Below are 21,683 nucleotides of genomic sequence, written 5' to 3' on the forward strand. Positions count from 1 at the left end.
AGATGAGCACAAATGTTAGCTCAGGGCCAGTCTTCCTCAGCAAAAAAAAAAAAAAAAAAAAAGGATTGGCAGCAGATGTTAGCTCAGAGCTAATCTTCCTCAAAAAGAAAAAAAAGTTGGTTGTATGTGATGGGAGGGAACCCACAGCAAGAGAAGAGATAGTTCTGCTGTTGAGTGCAAACAGAAGGAGCAGCATCTGTGCACACAGAGGGATGAAGCAGTTAAGAGAAATCTACCAGAACCTTTCTGCTACCATTTCCCATCAATTTCTGACAGAACCTCATCCTGTGACTCTCATGGTCATAGTTGGAGGGTCGTATTGGGTGCAGGTTTTAAAAATAATGCATTTTATTTTGGGACATAAGATACTATGGTACAGACTCTGGGTTTGGAAGCCGGAGAAATTTATGCTGTTGCTTCAAGTATGTTAAGTTTAATGATCTAATAAAATCGTATGCAAAAATTGCTTAGTGAGAGCGGGCAGTCAATAAATATTTCATGCCCCTTCCTACTTTGCGCTTAATAAAGGGGTTGTTAGTAGCACCAGAAGAAAAGTACAAAACTGAGATTTCACTACTCAAAGCCAAATTAGCTTCTTACCTCAACCGACAAATTCTGAAGTCGCAATGAGTCATAATAAGGATTAGTCAGGGAAGCTTGATTTGAACCTATTTCTCGTGCGTGTGTGCCTGCTTATCAGTCTCCTACTACTTATAATTGCTGGATTCACTTTCTGAAATTAGCAAAGGGGGAAGCCAAGTAAAGACAGAAACCTAGCTGCTTGCAGATTTCTTCCCTGCCTAGAAGGTTTCTGGGTAAGTATAGGACTATAAAAATATAATATTTAATTATTATTATTAGAGGAAATGTAGAAATAAAACCATGAAGGAGAAAAGATAGAGTCTAGCAGATGACTGTGTGGTTAAAGATATTTGAAGAGGTTCTCTCGTCTTCAGTTTCTCCTCTCTTTTATTCCAATCCAGTTGGGATTGGAATAATAAAGTAAACACTGCAATCTGGCTTCTGAAGTTAGAAGTCTCTACAAGCCTTGTTACCAGCAGTATGAGTGCCTGGCTCCAATTTTTAAGGATGTGAGCGCGTGAGTGTGTGAGTCTGTGTGTGTGTGTGTTTGTGTCTGGGAGGTGGTCCTCACTCTATTTCAAGCGAGTTTTCTGAAGAAAGAGTTAAATCAACTGGTCGAGCTGATTTTACTCTCCTGTGGTGATATTTTATTTATATGATAAAATGCTTGGAAACTGATTAATTTGTCAGGGGAACATCTTGTTACTGTAAATTTGCTGAATATGTAATAAAATTGCCATAACATAGATGGGAAAAGGAAGAATTTTTAAAAACCAAAATAGCCAAAGGGTCTTCCTGTATTTCCATCAGTTTCTTTTTACTTGAATTTCTCGCCTTAAAAACAATAGCTTCGAAGGACTCCTAGCTTGCAGTTAAGGGAGACATCTGAGCTGGTGAGGTTAAAAATAATAGGGAGGGAATATAAGGGAAGAAGCAGAAATGGGGTGCTAGATGTTGGTGCCTCGTTCTCTCTCCCTGGACCACCGATGACTGATACATCCATTAAATTTCAGCCCAGGCTGATTGACTGAGTGGATTTATATAAATTAAAAACTACAGGTCACATACCTTTTCTGATAGACTGTAAATGAGAAATAGGAATTCCTTTAAACCTCAAAGGAGGAAATCCATAGGCGAGACTTTCTAGTCAATATAGCATTACAGCATCAACTCTTCTTGCTGTGTTTGTACAATAAGTTTTAGTTAATGGACAGATATTAGACCAGCCCTTCCCCGACTTTTTTCCAGCAAGAGATAATTTGTAAATGAGTTCACTCGGTGTTGAAGATTTTTCCAGCTTTTGTCGCAATTTGAACTTGCGCTTTCTGGACGTGAAGGAGGCAGAAATCATTCCTTGCTCCATTTTTTTTTAGTGTAACAAGTGAAAATGGCATTAGTTAAGGAACAATGACTTTTATTCACACTCATTCTCTCAGCTCCATGTCCATTTGTCCATTGGAATGAGCCACTTATCATGCTTCCGGGTTTTCCCTCTTTCAACATCAAGAGTTATGAAAGGAAAATTCCATTTTTTCCTGGCCCTCCATGACAGGCAGACTGAAGATTGTGGTCATTTGGATTAAAAACATATCCATCACCACCAGCAGGCAGGTTATTATGATGTCTCCTTTGAATATATGAATTTCATACACTGCATGTTGGAAGTCTAAGAATGCCAACTTTTTAGATAAATAATTATCCCGTTGGTGATGTACAGCATACTGTTGCCATATTTTCTCACTTTTACAGCATTCTTGCCCTTATCACCCATAACATAAATCTTTTGCCTTCATATTTAATAAAACTACTAGGGTAACAACCCCCTGTGCTCAGTATATAGTCAACCAATCACACGCCGTCGTTTGACTATCATTATTTGTTTTCTTGCGACAGATAGTTTAGTAGATTGTCTGGCTTAAATTTGACAGCATATTTGATACAGCGATGCCGGTAAATAAGCGAATGACCTTACTTATGTGCTGGCTATGACCTCAGCATGCAGCCCTCAGCTTCATGAGCTTCCTTGGATAGAAAGATGGATGGATGAATAAAGTTCTCAACATCAGTCAGCATTATTATCTGAGCCTGCTAATCTGTCAGCTGAATTTTGGAGAGTGGGGAGACATAGGGACATGTCGGGGAAGTGGCCATTTCTCAAGAGATTCCTTCTTTCTAAGCCTCCATTCCCTGAGTCACAGAATCTTTGGTTCCTTGGGCACAGGAGAGAGGCCATTCATTACTCCGTCTCTCATATGGAGGTTTCCAAAGTGTTGAAACCAAACTCTTTACTCCATTTCCCATTTCTTTTTCTAGTCTCCTACCCCCCACCCACCGCCCAAGTTTATTTCTCACTATGGGCCTCACTTTCCATGTCTGTAAAGCTCATGCCTTTATGTGGATCATCACTTACTGTGAGTTTTGCGGTTTTCCAATAAACAAGCAGGATTAGATATGAGCATGGAGTTTGCATGAGGGCGTATACGCTCCAGGAGGAGACTCAAAACCTTATCCAGCTAGCTAGCTAGCTGCTATGTAACATTGGTCAAGTGTTTCATGAGATGGACTCCACTGATTTTTCCATTGGCCTGTCTTCTCTCAATGTTCCCTCCTGGGCTTTGAATAAGAACGAGAAATATTCCTGCCCTGTCTTGCCTTCTGGAAAATGGACAGATTAACTGTCATAGAAGAGCCTCATCTTAGAGGCAGACAGAGGAGGCAGGGACTTAGGTCTCTTGAGAGTGTGACCCAGCAGCTGCGAACCATTGAAGCTAATACTGTGCATTGGCGACATAATTCCACAGAGAAGTTTTCTGTGGTTCTTTCCTGAAGACCGTGCCATTGGTCATAGGAGCCACTTTCTTCCAGGAAGTGGTCATAGATAGGTTTATCCACAGTATCGTGTCTTGTTCTCGTTGCAGTTAGTTGCTAAGATGTTTGAAAATTAACCACTTTCCATTTCAGAAGTTGTCTCTAACTGCATTTTTTCCCCAGACCTGTGTTAAATTAATTGTTATCCACATTGAACATGGTAGAAAAATCTAACCTCATTAGTTGTTTGCTTAATTTCCACCCAACTTAATTCTTAATATAATATGACGTTATATTATTATAGTATATATAATATTATATAATGTTATATGAATAATATTTTGACCTTCTCTGAAACTCACCACATTTTCCTCTGGGAAAAGATCTCATTATTTTTCACAGCCAGTGTCATTGCTTGCACATAGTAGATACTAAAGATCTGTGAATTGATTCATTTAAAGCTCTGTTAAAAACAACTAGTATGACTTCTTATTCTCAGGTACTGAGAAGTTAAGGAGATCATTTTGTGTGATATTGTGAGCTAATGTTGGTGAAGGATCAGTAAAAGTCAGAATGATTATCCAAGTTTCTAAATAAACACAAATCACAACAAATGTCAAAATTTGAGTAATTTTTTTTTGTGAGAACTCCAAGTAAGTATGGATTTATATTTCGAATCTAGGTGTAGATTTACTTTCAGATTTGATTATTCCAAAGTTTAAAAATGAGGTTTTGGGGCTGGCCTCATGACAGAGTGGTTAAGGTTCCTTGCGCTTTGCTTGGTGGCTGGGGGTTCACAGATTCAGATCTAGGGGCAGACCTACACGACTCATCAGCTGTGCTGTGGAGGCGTCCCACATACAAGGCAGAGGAAGATTGGCACGGATGTTAGCTCATGGCTAATCTTCCTCACAGAAAAAAAAAAAATGAGATTTTGTCCTGCAAATTTACAGTAACACTTTAGATTTGCATAATGCTTTATACTTTTCAAAGTTTCCACATCTGTTTTCTCTTTTGAGTCTCAACATTCCTATGCATTAGTTGGTATAGACATTAATTAGTAACCCCATTTTGATGAGCAGATAACTGAGGCACAGTGCATTAATTTTTACTAATTTATACATATTGATTCACTTAATTAATGACAGCAGCTAATTGGCCAGAAAGTTCTGCCTAATATCTAGCTCTATTTTTCCATACTGTGAAATGAGTCAATTTCTCCTTATTGGATGACTCTAATCCCATACCAATTAAGTAATAATCATACTTTAGCCTTCTTCTTTCTGTGATATAAATAATCTAGTATTTTCTAAGTTAGTCCTTTTGACTTTTCAACCTTATTATTCTTTCTTCTCAGTCATTTAAGGATTAAGCTCCTTTTTTTCTTTTTGGTGTATTTCTGTCACATTTTTGTTATCATGGGTTCGAATAGTCATCACATATACATCATAGCACTTACTGAGTACCCCATTGTTTAAGAAAATTAAAGCGTTGAAAAGTAAAGTCTTCAGAAGATTAAAGTGTTATAGTTACGAGTATGACTCCAGTTGACGTATTTAGTTAGCTATTGTAAAGCATTGTTATTGAATCTTTGTCGCGCTGCATTTTCTAGTTCAGAGGACAGAATTTAGACATAGAAAGGTCAAGTTCAAGTTCTGGATCTGTCACAGTCCTGTTTCCTCATCTGTAAAATGGAGATAAAACTTGATTCACAAGGTTGTCTTAAGAAGCAGTGTGGGACTGGAACTTCTTTTCCCACCATTAAAGAGAAAAAGGAGAAAAACTTCCAGAGATCTTCTTGGGACGTATGAAATCATATCGCTATTTCTTAAGAACATCATTTTGAGAATTCCACCTACTCTCTTAGAAGTGGCAGAATAGAGGACCATCTATGCCGTCATCTTCGTGACCTTGACTAACTGGTTTCTAGTGTCAGAGTTTTGTTATTTAAAAGAATGTGATAGACAGATATAAACCAGACACAGAAACCTGTGTGATCAGGTTTATAACAACATTAGTAAAGAAAAATGATGCCTTCAATTGGTATAATGCCTTGTAGTTCATTCATTTAGTCATTCAACAAACATCTTTTAAGTGACAAGTTTATTGAGTAGCTAAATGAGTCCAACTTAGTACAAAGGGCTGAGCTTGCAAAGTCAAATAGGCTACAGCCCATGTCTTCAAGGAAAACGTTAATTTTAGAAAAACTTTCTATTTTGAGATAATTGTAGACACACATGCAGTTGTAAAAATAATATAAATCCTCATACCCTTCACCCAGTTTCTTTTTATGGTAACATTTTGCATAATTATAGTATCACAACCAGGAAAGTGCTATTGATGCAATCCACACACTTTATTCAGATCTCACCAGTTTTATATGCATTCGTGTGTGTATTTTTTTTTTTAAGATTTTATTTTTCTCCTTTTTCTCCTCAAAGCCCCCTGGTACATAGTCGTATATTTCGTTGTGGGTCCTTCTAGTTGTGGCATGTGGGACACTGCCTCAGCGTGGTCTGATGAGCAGTGCCATGTCCACACCCAGGATTCGAACCAACGAAACACTGGGCCACCTGCAGCGTAGCGTGCAAACTTAACCACTAGGCCACGGGACCAGCCCCTCGTGTGTGTATGTTTTGTTCTATGTAATATTATTATATATGTAGATTCCTGTGACCGCCACCACAGTCAAGATAAAGAATGGTTCCGTCACAAGGTGATAATTTGTTTTTATATTATACTTTATAAAAAATTATACTTTGCCAAAGAAATTTTAGCTTGACTCATATATTATTAATGGATCATTAGGAGTACAAAAACCTCTTTTGATGATGCTTTTAATATTTATCTCCTGTTTTTCATTCTCTTTGCCACCATCTTGGTTCAAGTCTTCCTCCTCATTTATCTGGATGGATATAGTAGCGTCCTAGCTGGGCTGTAAACACCGTGAGTTCAGAGATGTGCTTTATTTATTTTATCAGGTTATTTACCTGAAACACAGTTAGGATAAATGAGTGAATAAATAAATAAAAAGGACAGTGCTACAGCCAAAACTGTGGTTAATGGAAACACAAATTGGGACATGTCTCTTTTCTCTTTGGAAATCTTCAGTAGCTTCCTGTCGCCTACAAAATGACATCTGATCCGCATCCAGAACCGGTGTTCTGGACGTTCCACAATCTGGCCCCAACCTACTTTCTGACCCACAGCAGATTCCAAATCTCCCGAAGTGTTCTTCACAACCACCCCCAACTTTATTCTCTGAGCCTGTCTTGCCCTCTCCCACTTCTGAGTCACCCTCCTTCATCCTGAAATGTTTTGTTCTTCTTGTTTGCTGACATCCTCTGAAGTCAGTGCAAATAGCTTTTATTCAGTCTTCCCGCAACTTGCCATGAGAAGTACTTCCCATTGACAGATTGAGCAACTGAGGTTTGTAGATTACATGTCAGAGTCCACGTTAGTGAATGACGCTGCTGATGAACTCAAAGCCAGTTCTTCTAGTTAAAAATCCTAGAATCATTTGTTGGTCCCCCTGTAGGTATTCTTGTTTTGTTTTGTTATGATTTAAATCAGATCTCTTAGCACGTTTACTGTGACCTAGAGAGGTATGAAAATAGCTCTTCTGTGCTTAATGCTTTGTCTCGCAGATTCTTGAGATTGTATGAACAACACTTTCATTTAGGAAATTTGTGTTCTAGCGTTTAAAGTCCACCACTTTTTGTGCGTGTGTGCGTTCGCGGTTTGTCCATTTATTCAAAAACCCAGGTACAAGGCTAAATTTTAGGAATAGAAAACAATTAATGCATAGTCCTCCTTAAGTGGAGGGATAGAAACATAAGTCTATACATGACAAACAGTGTGTTGTCATGCAGTTGTAGTTGTAGAAAGATGCTCATGGAATTCTGGGAACATCAAGTGAAGGGAGTGTCAGGAAAGATTTTCTGGAGATGTGATCACTCAGTTGAGTTTTTGCTGATGGATACGAGCTAGCCAGATGATGAAGGAAAGGGAAAAAAGAGATGCAGTCCAGGGAGAAGGGGAGGCTGGTTGGCACGGGGAGTTACAAATTGTTAAGCATTGCATATCTGTAAGGCACAAGGTGGGAGAAAAGAGATTGGGGTTGAAGAGGATGGCGCAGTCAGTGATGATGGTGAGATCCAGCCTCCTTGGCTAAGGGGCTTGGTTATCCACCTGTAGAGTCGTTGAAAGAGAGAGATTGTAAACTTGGCCAGATTTGTCTTCAGGAATGTACGCAGTTTTATTATTCTGCAGAATCCTCTTTTCAGGAAAACGTGAATATAATCATGTTGTTTCTCCTTAGTTACTACTAAATACTGTCACCCTCATGTGTATGAAAGTTAAAGAAGGGAAGATATGTGCTCTGTGATTTTTTTTTCCTTTCCTGCTAAGGAAAATCATCTAGACATTTCTACTTGAGAAGCATCTAGTAAATTGACAATGAAATCATTTTTTAAATTTTTCTTATTATTTTATTGAAGTCATAATTGTTGATAACATTGTTAAATTTCAGATGTACATTATTATTTATCAGTATTGTGTATAGACTTCATCATGCTCTTGTTGATGAAATCATTTTTAAATTTAAGTTACTATGCAAATTTTCTTTCCTAGCAGCTTCTTAGAAATTATATATTTCTTTTGAAAAGTATAATTTTACCTACTCAGGTTTTATATATTACACCTTTTCCCATAATACTTTTACTTTATGTATGTATATCTAAACCATGTTTTTAAAAATCGGATGACTCTCCTTTTTTTTCTCATTTCCACTTCTTAAATCCTAAATTTTTCATTATCTCCCATAACACCTACCTCCTTGTTGCAAACACAACCAAACCAAACAAAAAAAGTTTTAAAACAAAAAAATTTTAAAGTTCACCTTTACTGACTTACAGTGACACATTACCACTCACATATTGCATATTTGCTAAAACCACTGTTTGGTGGGCCATGTTTTGGGGGAAGACAGTGGGGAATGAAGTCAGGTTAGCTTGATTTACTTCCAAAATATGCACATGAATGCCTCTCTCTCTCTCTCTTCCCTCATCTGCTGTGTCCTTGTGTGTAAATGAGAAGTAGAACTATGTGTTGAAAAAGAATATTCTAGACCTGATTTTTTAAGACCTGGTTCAGGGCAGAGGAATGAATGAAAACTTCAGTAATACAAAGTTACGATGTTTAACTTATTGTTCAAAAGTTTCTTTTTAGGGGCCGGCCCCGGGGCCGAGTGGTTAAGTCCGAGTGTTGTGCTTCGGTGGCCCAGGGTTTCGCTGGTTCAGATCCTGGGCATGGACATGGCACCGCTCATGAGGCCATGCTGAGCTAGTGTCCCACATGCCACAACTAGAGGGACCCACACCTAAAACATACAACTATGTACTGAGGGGATTTGGGGAGAAAAAGCAGAGGGAAAAAAAAGATTGGCAATAGTTCTTAGCTCAGCTGCCAATCTTAAACAAAAAAAAGTTTCTTTTTAGATCAATTTTATGAGATAAAACTTACATACAAAAAAACGCTTATTTTCCATGCACAGTTAGACGAGTTTTGATGAACGTGTAACACAAACATCCACCAGCTTCCTGATGGCCCCTTCTAGGCAATCCGCACCCCTTGCTCCAGACTACCACTGGTGATTTCTATCCCTGCAGATTAGTTTTGCTTGTTCTAGAGCGTCACATATCACAATCTTAAGTTTGTGTCCACCTTGTATCTTGTGCTTGTATCCACCTTATTTTTGCACAGCAGCGGTCTCTGCTATTCAGCCGTGTTATTGCATTTATCACAGTTCATTTCTTTTTCAGTGTTGACTAGGATTCCATTGCTTACATGTATTACAATTTGTTTATTTGTTCATCAGTGATGGACATTTGATTTGTTTTCATCTTAGGGCTATTATGAATAAAGCTCTGATACACATCGTGTACAGTTCTTTTTTGTGGACATATGTTTTCATTCTTAGTAAATATCTAGTAGTGAATTGTTGTGATCTGCTAAGTGTCTGTTTAACTGGGTAAGAAACTCCTAAACTTTTTTTTCCAAAAGGATCATACCATTTCATCCAGCAATGTATGTGAGTTCCAGTTGCTCCACATCCTTACCAGCATTTGGTGTTATCAGTCTTGTGAATTTTAGCCGTTCTTATGAGTGTGAAGAAAAAAAATTCTCTTTAGTTTACAACTGTCAGGGAAACTCTAAAAACTGTACAAGACAAATTGCCATATATAACTTAGGGATATTAGAATTAGCATATTCCTTACTGAATTTTGAAACCTTTAACAGTGTTGTCTTATATTTTATCATCTTTAATCACATGTTCACTTATGACACTCACTGATGTTTTTATAGGTGATGTGTATATAATATGTTCATGTGTGTATACCTATTTATTGTAGTCCTAAGTTTTTTTGTTTGTTACAATGTTATGAAAGTTCATCATCTTTCATAATCTCCCATATCTATTTTATTTTATTTTATTTTAAGGAAGATTAGTCCTGAGTTAACATCTGCTGCCAATCCTCCTCTTTTTGCTGAGGAAGACTGGCCCTGAGCTAACATCCATGCCCATCTTCCTTTACTTTATACGTGGGACGCCTACCATAGCATGGCTTGACAATTGGTGCCACATCCGCACCCGGGATCTGACGTGGCAAACCCCAGGCCTCCAAGAAGCAGAACATGTGAACTTAACCACTGTGCCACTGGGCTGGCCCCTCCCAGGTCTCTTAAAAATTAGACTTTTATTGTTGCTGATAGTTGAAAATATCTGAACACCTAGTCAGAAGATTCTTTCCTGAAAATGAGAGATTCTTTCCTGAAAGTTTACATATTTATATGTTTTGGATTTTTAAAAAATTGAGTATTAAGACTCTGCCGGTTCAGTGATGGATTTTACATGTTAAAATCTTCCTTACACAACTGTATTTATGGATGATAATCATATCAATTATGAAAATAAATATTTTGATCATAGCCTCTCCAATTATTTACTGAAACTGAGGGATGGATATCATGTAACCCAGCTAGTGTTCTATACTACTGGTTTGGAGAACAAAAGGATAATTCTTCTAACGTTCATAGAAGAATTAGGTAGTGAGCTAGTTGACTAAACGTGTAATCAAAACTTCTCACCCCAGTATTCAAACAATATCTTTTCTCATTTTGTAATGTATGCCTACAGATCTTTATGTACTATTGCCGTTAGAGATAACAAATTTTCACAGTTAGAAAGCAATAAAATATATTTAACACTAAATCTTTACTGAGCATAGTTTAATCTTTCTCCGATGCAGAAAACACTTTATAATTTTATAGCCCCAGCACCTCATTATTGTGAATGCCCATTATTATACTGGCTAAGAGTAGAAATGATGCTGAATCAAGAGTCTGTGCTAATGGAGTCTTAGATTGAGAGAGGAAAAGATGTGTTTACCCATATGCATCTCTTTACTTTAAATTCTATAGGATTTCTTTTCCATTTCCGGTTCTTCTAGGTTTTCCCCCTACCCTACTCTACTCTTTCTGAATATATACATCAGTCTCTTGATTTTCTTAACAAAAATACCATTTCAGGCTTTCTCTATGTGAAAACCATGACAAAGTGATTTTATAGGCAGTTCTGAAACGGACTAAACTTGACAACAATTGTATTTTATGACAACTTCTGCTTGCATGTCCCTGGCCTACTTTGATATCCGCATTTTTTTTTTTCTTACCCCAAATACGAACCGTTTCATAGCTCTGCTTTGGCTGAAAACAAATCCCGTTACCAAGAATGCATTTTCATGGAGAAGCGCATACTTCACTCCAGACATCAGGGCCTTAACACCTTAACTCTATAATATTCAATTTCTCACTCACCAAGAACTGGAGCCTTTTTTTTTAGTGGTTTGTGTTTATAGGGGTTGAGGAAGAATTAGTGTTATGGAACTAAACCAGATTAAGGGGGAATGTGAATTAGATTTGCTAACAGATGGTGCCGTGGAAATTAAAGGTTCTTTGCGAATGGAAGCGACAGCAGCTTGCTTCTGTTCCTCTGTCTCTCCCGTCCGTGCATTTGATAGACGGGTATAAATCACGACAATCCTGTCTTGACAGCCAATTTCGAGAATTTGATCTGGTTAAAGACACAGCTTTCCTACTCTGCTCACCGAAACCTGCTTCTATTTTATTTTTACGTAGCGCCTTGTCATCTTTAGAAAAGCAGACTCGCCTGCCTCACCTTAATGAAATTTTTCTTAATTACAGTTTTAGCTCTTGAGTGTTAATTACTTTGCCATTCAGCCTGAATTTTCGTAATATCTCTGAGGGATTTTTTTCTTCTTCTTTTTTTTTTCCCACCCTTTTTACTCCTGCATATGCCTTTGTTGTTACTAAAGATGTTTTACATTGTGAGAAGTTGTTGCCAGAGAACGCTGTTTGGGAATCCCAATTACTAAAATCATTATTTTTAAGAAGGCCTTCCTGAGACGTAGTCAAATTACCAAATCGGAAAAATGTTTAAAGGTGTTAGAAGCAGACACTCAAAATAGCAACTATTTCAACAAAACTGCACGCAAAGGTGAGTGACAACACTTTTTTTGGCTAATCAGGGCTGCAGAAAAATCTTCTCCGTCGGCTGAAATAAACCCCAAGAAGTCAAAAGATGTGACCGCAGTGTGGCCAAACCAGTTTGTGTTTGTGTTGACCTTGTGATGAGCTAGGAAATGAGAATAAAATACAGAGCATCTAAAAGAGAGACTAGAAGTATTGAACCAATTGTGCGGACCCCCTTGCATCCAGGCGCTCAGGTCCGACAAGCTCAGGAGACAAGAACCAGGGTTGCCTCTTACAAATCCACGTGGCACGTGGGCTTACGACATAGCAAGGAAGAAGAAACAGAAGAGCGGGGAAAAATCACTCCAGAAGTGAAGAGAAGATTCTTTGAGCGAGCCACTAACAGTTGGTAGAAATGAAGCTTCCTACTGGCAGTCAAATCAAATGTAGTAACAACTCCAGGGCCCCCGCTGCTCGCTGACAGCGTGGTGTCACACGCTGGGACAAACATTCACTTAAACACTGATTGCAGGAAATTGCCCTTTCCGCCAACGCCTCCCACCAAAAAACGTAATGAGCAGAAAGAGAACCATTTCTAGGAAAAACCAAGAGGCCTGCCCCTCAGCTCCCCCCAGATTATCACGGAACGGTCTGTTCCTTTGTATCCCACTGGGCATGATTCCTCAGTTGAATTTTGTTGCTACAGTCTCGCTGTTCTGTAGTGAGTTGTTTGTGCAATTATTCCTTCTCCTGCAGCACACACACACACGTGCACATGCGTGCACACACACAGAGGCACACGCACTGCCATGGGCCTGAGTGGTGGCTAAGGACAGTGGCAGCTCAGGAAATGGTAGTTTAGAGAGTGGTCTTTACTGCCATGGCCCTTGCCCTCAAGTCTGATCTGAATCACAGGCCAGTGTGGTTTTTATCTGAGTAAAATACAGTTTTTAAAAACGGACAGGAGTTACTTTCGAAAGCATGGAGGCGAATCCGTTCATTTTACAGATGAGGAGACTGAGGGTCAGAGTGGTGCAATGACTTGTCTCAGGTCACAGCATATCAAATCCAGAGCTGGAACCCATGTCTTCTACTGTGAGAAGACAGGGTTTCCTGAGAAAGGAATGAAAACAAGCAAGCTGTGGGAAGTCTGGATCGGTACTTTTTTTAAAATCAGCTTTTTCAGAATTGCGAATAAGATTTGCAGATTTTTCTCTCCTGTTTATTTTTGGATCTTTGAATGACAACAACAGACAAGTCCCTCCCATCTGAACTCCCTGCTTGTCGATGGCTTCCATCAGCTTCGCTGGATGCTGTCTCAGTGCTGAATAATCCCTTTTACAAAACCCATTCTGCCGCAGGACAAATCCTTCATCATTTCCACGGCTTGCATGAAACATAGGTGTGCATGTGTGTTATTTTCCCTTGCCTGCAAATAGCGGCTTCTCTGTTTTAGCTTCCCTTCAAGCAGCTAGCTCGTTGAAATGTTTCAAGAAAGAGGATAGAGGAAGAAGTCTTAAGATGAATAATTAGCTGATTCCAACCCCCTGCCTTTCTCCCCCAACTCTCCTACTTCAGCTGAACAACACCTGATACCAACAGAATATCATTGTAACCTCTGCTATCATAGATCACCCAGGACCAGCTGCGTTCGCATCCAGATGTTAACTACTGCAGACTAAGCTGTTAAGTTAAAAGTATAAATATAGTTTAACCGCTGTCCAACAGGGAAAGATGTGGTTGACTGTGTTGGTTGTACTGTGAATCTCTCTCTACTATAGAAATGTTCCCACGTGCTTGAAGCAACCTTTATTTCAATAATGATTCCTTCTCAGCACATAGATTTTTCTCACCACTGTCATTCACCCAGTTTCAGGGTACGTTTTAGAGTTCCACTCCAAGTGAACTGGCCTCTCTCTATGGAGGCAGCTGGTTTATTGGTCCTTGTAATTGCTTTCGCAAAACATTTTCTTAATGAGTAACGGGTGACATCGATATTATGATCTCAATATCCTTACCTCAACTCCTGATAGCATTCTTATTTCCTCTTTCAGTGTAGCAAAGACCACGGGAAAGGGAAAGTCAGGCAGCCTGAGCTTTCATTGACCCGGATTTGATTTGTGAACTCCATCACTGGGGGGTGTGTGCGTAAAGCATCTATGTTCGATTGTAATTTGTAAAGATCAGTGCATAGACTTTCTATGAGTTGAGTGTCTGCTTATTTCTCCTCTCCGAGAGGCTCTGAGAAGGTCTTCATTTAGCTGTCAGTCCCCTCCTGTTGTGTCGGCTTTTTCTCTTCAGTGTGCTCCCTGACTGCTTGAAAACAGAATTGTCTGAACACAAGCAAACTTTATTGATCCATATTTCTGTTTGAAAGACCAGAGATTTGTAGAAGTAGGAGACTGTTTCTTTCTCTAGAAAGCTACTGCAGAGGAGGTCTCATGGCGTAGTAAATCTCCAAGATGGAATGAATGTTACATTCAGCATATATCGTAAGCTTCATTTTAATGATTTATCTTATGCGGGTTTTTTACCCCATCCTAACCTTCTTCCTAGCCGTGGTCCCCACCTCTGGCCCAGGAATGTTTCAGTCTAACCTGGGAATAGTGACCTGGTCAACTCTTGGGCATTTACTACCCAAGTGGGTTGACATAGGGTACACTATTCTGAGGCCCATCTAATGATCCTTGGGCTTTTGGTCCCAGGAGAGTAATTTGTATAAGGAAAGAAATATTCTTTTGGGTCGGAGATAAAAGGCTTGTTTTGCATTAGTTGTGCATCTGAGTTTCTGACTGGGCATTTCCTGAGATTCTCCTTCAGCATCCATAGGTGTCACAGAGTTGGGCAGTTGTGAGAATATAGTTAATTAAGCTGCATTAGGGCAAATATACACACTTGTTAAAGCACTTAATTTGCCTCAATAATATTGATTACATGGCAGAAGTTTGTTTAAACTAAATGGTATTTTTCCCCCTCCTGTTACAGTCCTTGAATGCGATCTGTAGAATAGCTAATAGCCATCATCAGTTAAATATCATGTTAGTTATAAAGTAATGTCATAAGAATTGATTGGGACTTGGCAATGGAGGGAGGAGAGCTCAAAGCTGAGGGAGATGACTAGCCAGAGTTTTAAGCAGAATCATGGTTCATATAAACCGTGTATATTTTATAGACTTATAGCTACTCTATATTACATGAGTGCCCATTATATTCAAGAAAAGCTCAGACAGTTAATTATGCAAAGCATCATGTATGCAATTACGCAGCATTATTATGCATTTAACAGTTTTATTGATTTGCCAGTAGCTCACTTACTGTATTTAGAGCTATAAACAAGGGATGTTCACCCCCAGATTGAAATAGGTCCAAGGAAACAAGCTAAGGATAAATTACACTGCTAAGGGCCTCTGCATCAGATCGAATCCTTAAATACAGAAACTGTCAACAATCATAATGTGCAACACATTGTGATATCACAGGACCATTTCTTTTCCCATTAATAAAGTTTATCAGCCAGGAAGCATCAGAAATCACCTGGCAATACAAATGGAAGCAACTGCAATTTCCTACATCTAAAATAGGCCGGATAACGTAACAAGGCGATCAGCAGTGGCCTCCGGCATTTTCATGGCATAGGAAAATGGGATGCTGGTGTGTTTACAGGCACTTTCTAACATATACATGCTTACAACACCCCCAGTCTTGGTGGGTTGGATGCTCTTGTTAGTGCATTTTTCTTGCCATCTTTCTGGGCCTTCATTGTTGAAGAATATTGTCCATATAGCCCCCCTTAGTGTTGGAATGGATGGCCGTCCCTCCTGGTTTGCCTGGTACTGAGGGCTTCCCAGAACATGGGATTTCGGCACTTAAACCAGGATAGTCGACCAACCTAATGTCAGAACAAAATTGAATAAGAAATTCTAGAACTTTCTTTTAGGATTCTAGAATCCTAAAAGCAGACAGGGTTTCAGGGAGATCCTCCCAGTCGTGGCTTAGTCAGTAGGTATAAAGTTCTATTCATGGGGCACTTACCTTTCCATGACTGGCCGGAAATGAGTCGAGTTTCTTGTTTATATCCTACATTTTCTTCATTGGTGTAGTGCACAGCCTTTTACAGAATTAGGAAACCTTTCAGCTTAAACAGAGGCTCTGATTTGTTATTTTAGGGAGCTGGCCCCCACAGTACTTAGCCATATCACTTGTCGGCAACCCCAGCACCCCTTTGCAGGCAGCTGTTTGCTTACTCTTGTGCTTGATGGAGTAAGTTGGAAAGAGTCTTTTAGACTAAATGCACAAGTTATTTGTTCAAAACATCAAGAAAGAGCATTACGAAATCATTGTGATCCTGTAATGCAGAAATCTGTTCCATTAGGTGGTCCCCAACATTTATGACAGAATGCCCAAAATTATACATAAGTGTGTGTGCATAGAGTGCACGTGTGTTTTAATCTTTCCAATCGTGTGGGTCAGGATTTACAATTCTTTCTTTACAATTAATGATCTCCTTCCGTTCGGTTAACCAGGCAGACCTTAAGATATTTCTTATTAAAAGAAAAAATCCTTTCTCTTCCTTCCCCAACTAAGCCAGTGTACCTTAATGCAATGATGATATGTTAGACCCAGCAGTTGTCAAAGCAGCGTATTACTGTGATGCCATAATGACACCCTGTCTGTCTAAAGTAGTCATGTTTTCTCAAATCGCACGTTGCACCGTTGATTTCTGACATGACACTTCATTCGGTTGCTCTCCCTTACTTCAGCATCACTATTCTCTGACAATAGCAGCTGGTGCCCATTTTCTTCCTAAGTGATTCACATTTTGCCACTTTACGAGAGTGCAATTAGTTGAAGCAGGGGAAAAAAAGAAAAGCTCATTGTAAAGTAGCGTGCTTGAAGTTGTAACTCAGGCTGCAAGGGAGCTGCTGGGGTCAGGGGCTCTGATTCCTGGGCCTCCGGGAGTTGCCGCATTAGTTTTGGAGGTTTTCTTCAAAAAGCATGAAAACAAAACAAAAAGCCTATAGGCTAATAAAAGCTTTTTATTTTTTTAAACAAAGATACTTAACTATTTAATCTGATGGTTTCAGAAAGTAGAAAACCAACCAATCCTCATCGATTCCTTCCTATCTTGAATAGGTAGTGTTCAGACGGTAGAACTTGACAACCTTCCTTTCCAACCCTGAAATTCTGTGATTCCGTGAGAGAGCTAAGGATTCTGTCTCATGTCTCTCCTTCCCTCATATTTGTGAACTTGCAGGTTTGCTGGCTTCAGTGTCCTTATATATAGATTTTGAATATAAATTCATAAAGCGTTTCGACTTTATAATGATGATGGGTACTTTTTCGGACTCTTAAGGATGACAAAGAAGAAAAAATACTTACTTCTTAGGTTGGTTGTCATTTCTTTAGCCTATTAAGGTGTCTGTCACTGATAGAGATATAAAAAAGGTTGTAAAAGGTCTTACCTTAGTGTAAAGATCAGGAAGGCCAACGAGACCTGTGCACGTATGTTCCTTATAAGACGTTTATGCACCATTTATTTTAGTTGGGAAAGAAAGTAGCAGATAAATTTGAGTTTGGTATAAAATTTAAAGGATGAAATACACTCTTTGCTAAGAACTTACAGTGTGATGAAAGGGTTAATAATATATAAGCCTATGGAACATTCTAGTTAAACCAATGTTTAGCAATTACAGTATTGGTCACGCTTAAGTCTCTTTATGGGAAATGTTGACCATCCCGGACATGTACGCATGCGTGCTGAAATTCTGGCAATTCCTTCAAGATCAAATACCTATCTGGATCTAGGTAGGATCTCTGAAAACAATTAAGCTCGGTCATCACACTATAAATTGAATATTAACTTACAGATTTTCTTGTTTTCCCCTACAGCAGCAATTTTAATTGATGCTTATTCTTTCTTTCTCTCACTTTCTCTCTATATAGGCACACACATACACACAGTTAATTACCTTTCAAAAATTATGTTTTTAAATAGCCCAGCAAAGAAGTTTTATTTGCCTGGTCCCTTGTGTCTAAGACTGAAGATAAATTTTATCCTTGCGGACCCTTAGGCAAGACTAGTCCTAAGTTGAAGCATGATAATCAGAATTATTTGAGACTGTATCTCAAACTGGGTTGAAAATGCTTTTTAAGACACTGAAATTTCTCTGGCCTTGGGAAAGCTGTTAAATTCCTCAAATTTAGTTTCTTATATGGAAACTAAATGTTCTTCTTGACATAGGTATCTCTCCCTCCAGTTTATTCTCAGGGTTTTTACTCAGAGAACGTTCTTGGAAAGTCAAATGTCTTGCTCTCTTGTGCTTCTCATCTTTTCTCTTAAAATAATAAAATAAAAACAATAGTCCTAAGGCTTTAAAATAAATATTTCCAACACATGTTATTTCTATTCATAATTCTTAACGAAACTTAGATTTTTATTAATCCAATGTGACCTAAAATTTCTGCATTAACAGCACAATGTGGAATTGGGCTTATTCTCTTTGGCTCCAGATAAAGCCATCATCCTGAAAATGGCTCTTTCTGACAAAAAGGTGTTCTTTTGAAATAAAGTCTTATTCACTACATTCCTCTTAGAGTTAATGTGAATTTTAGTGCCTCTAATTTTAGATTGAAGTGAAGTCTAGAATAAAACCCACCAGCTGACAATTGAATTTATAGATAGTTGTGAATATTTCAGGTTTGAATAATAGAGCTGTAGAATTTCAGAGACAGAGAGGGAGAGAATTAAGACCCGCTGTAGTTTTCGGGTATAATGTAATGATGTCTAGGAAGTGTTCAGTGTAATGGGCTAAGTAGTAATTAGGAGACAAGTGTGTTCTTTCAGAGATTCTGTTTAGGCTTCTCTCCAACTGGAGAGGGTCACAGGGCAGACCTCCAGTCAACGTGGCGGCCCCTTCCGCCCATTTCCACTCACGGGTGAGCTGTGAATATAATACAGCTACCCCTGCTTGTTTGGCTGTTTTTAAAAAACCAATGAACACCTTTAAAAACTCTCTGTTGGCTTCAAGACATTTCTGCGTGGACTTTGGAGTCAGACCTGAGTTCACACCCCAGCTCTGCCACTTCCTGGCTCTATGACTTGCAGGAAATTGTGTGACGGCTGAGTCTGTTTTCCTAAAGTGTCTTACCACCCGCACGAGGTGGTCTTGGGGATTAAATGAGGTAATATTTGTAAAGTGCTCAGGTTAGGGCCTGGCACATAACGAGCACTGGATAGATGGCAATTCTGAGTATTATTATTTCCACCAGGCAAAAGCGATTAATTAAGAAAGCAGTTCATGGCTGAAAGAAACAAGTACGACCTATAGGACAAATCCAGCTTGTTCACTGTCATTTACAGCTTCAGTGGCCAGACCTTGTGTAGGAGAAGATATTGCCACTGTCTGGACTCCTCTGACAACTTGAACTTCCTTGCTTGCATCCAGGTTATTTCAAAGCGATGGATTGGGGTTATGACTGAGACAATTGCCTGCAGACTCTTAAGTTTTCAGGGACGTTAACCACATTTGCCTGACCCATAAACATCTGATGACTTAGCAAATAAATATTCCCTAAGTGGGAGGGTAATTTCTGACCTTGTTCCTTAATCAAAAGTTGTGCAAATTTTAGAAGTCCGTGAGAAAAAACACAAGGGGAGGAAAATTGGCATGAAATTAACTATAGACGACACCAAAAAAGAGAGAGAAAAAGGGGGCCTGGAGAGAGCATGGTGTGTTTTATGATCAAGCTGCTCACAAAGACTGTCTTATGGAAAAGGGAAAAAAAAAAGAAAAAAGAAATGGTGCCTTGCAGGCAGATGGCGAAAGAGTTAATTGTCATAGCTGCGAGAAATTCAGTGCCCGAGAGAGGAAAGGGGAGCAACCATGTTTTAGTACCCTAATAACTTCTAACTCTCGTCTAAGATCATAATGTATGTGCGAGCAGTCCAGTAATTATAAGGTAATAAGTGAAGTGGTGGGGTAAGTGCTCTAAATTAAAAGGAATTCGCAAGGCTGCTGTAAGTCAGTGCCGACCCGCTTTCTTTCAAACGTTGACTTGAGGAAAAGTGCTTAGCCCGGAGAGCAAGCCAGGAGACAAGGAGAGCGATCTATTAATTACAACGCTCATTAACAGTGACGGGTACAAGGCAGCAGATGCAGAAGAGAGAGGACGCCGTAGCTCAGGCTGGTGAGGGGGATATTTTTCCTTTCGCTAGTTCTTTGGGAAAGGACATCACAAGTGGGTGGGCGAAAGGCACAAGATATTTTTGTGGATTTCTCCTTCCTCTTTGCTTTCTTCACGTCCTGAAACTGCTTTACTTGAGAAAGCAGAACAAAATTGCCAATGTGCCGTAGATTGATTGAGAGGCAAATTCTTGCTCTTGAGCCTGGCTTCTTGGAACAGTTCAGTGGACATTCCCGATAGGAAATTCCATCTTTTTCTTCATTTTAACGTAACAGAATAGTGGGGGGAGGGGGACCTGGAGGAGAGCATGAAATCTGAGCAATAATAAAATATCATTAGATTTATAGTGAAAGAGATAATTGCATCCCTTTGATTATATGGTGGCTACTCCCCCAAATTCTGGTGAATGACCATTACCCTGTGGGATTCCCATAAATCAACTTTCCACTGGGAAGCAATTATCTAAGTCCCTTTCTCAACTCTCACCTCTTATAGTGGGCTCTCAGAAGGTTCTTAGAGACTTTGCTAAAAGGGGTTTTGCACTATGGCTAAGCGGAAAGAAAGTAGGGCCAATTATATCTTTTCATCTAATTACCTTTTCAGAAATTTAATCACTTATGGGTCCAACAAAGAAAGAGCGGCAGTGTGTTTCTTCTAGATAAGAGAGAGAGTTTGTCAGATTAGATGCTTCATCATATTTCCTTTTAGGAGGTACGATGTTAAAAGACCAAAAGAAGGGAGAAAAATGAGCAAATCTCATTTTTTCAGGACAAAATATGATACATTCTTACTTTGCTGAATATAAGGTATCAGACTTATAGACTCACAAGTATACAGAAGACTCAAATGGCTTTTACTGATTCATCTTCCGAATAATGGCAGATCACACACATAAACACACACACAAACACACACACGTATTTAATCAGTGCTGGTGATCATTTCACTAAGTTTTCTGGGCTCTAGAAATCATCCTTAAATATTGGCTAGAGTTTTATACTTGATGTCTTTCTATATAGCTAAATGGCTATGCAATAGAGCGATTTAAATAAAGCAGCAAAATGATTGAGGATATATTCCCTATGTGTCTTCATCAGATCAATAAAAGACACAGTTATGCTTATGGAAGCGTGCTGACAAACAGTAATTACAGAGCTGAGGAATTGTCTGTTCAGTCTTGAAAGTAAAAGTTTGATTCCACTCATCATAAAATGATGGCAGCCTCAGAACGTAGAAGGGAAAAGTAGAGTGAGGATAAATACAATTTTAGAAAGGATATGGACTCTGCAAATCGCTCCTCTACCAGGGATAAATTTAGAATCGAGAGAGTTGATTTAGATATTGACATGGTTCTCCAGGAGAAAGGTAAAATAAAAGGAATTGGACCCGTTAGAGCTTTTGTTTATGGCCTGTCTGGGCACTTTGATGTAACCCTGCCATGGCCTAATGCTGATTACCTTCTTGTAGAACAAGAGATATTGACTAGGGAATGAATGATGTGTAATCCCCAGCTCTTAGGCAGTGCTCTCAAAGAGCGATGTCTTTAACATATGAAT

The 21,683-nt window shown here is 39.0% G+C and overlaps 1 protein-coding gene across 9 annotated transcripts in view; it reads left to right on the plus strand.

Annotated features, from left to right (window-relative positions):
- ESRRG (estrogen related receptor gamma) overlaps positions 1–21,683 on the plus strand; it is a 603,662-nt gene that overhangs the window by 402,480 nt on the left and 179,499 nt on the right. The gene's annotated exons all lie outside the window — the stretch shown is intronic.

The sequence above is a fragment of the Equus caballus genome, chromosome 30 (genome assembly GCF_041296265.1).
Source record: "Equus caballus isolate H_3958 breed thoroughbred chromosome 30, TB-T2T, whole genome shotgun sequence".
NCBI classification, from domain to species: domain Eukaryota; kingdom Metazoa; phylum Chordata; class Mammalia; order Perissodactyla; family Equidae; genus Equus; species Equus caballus.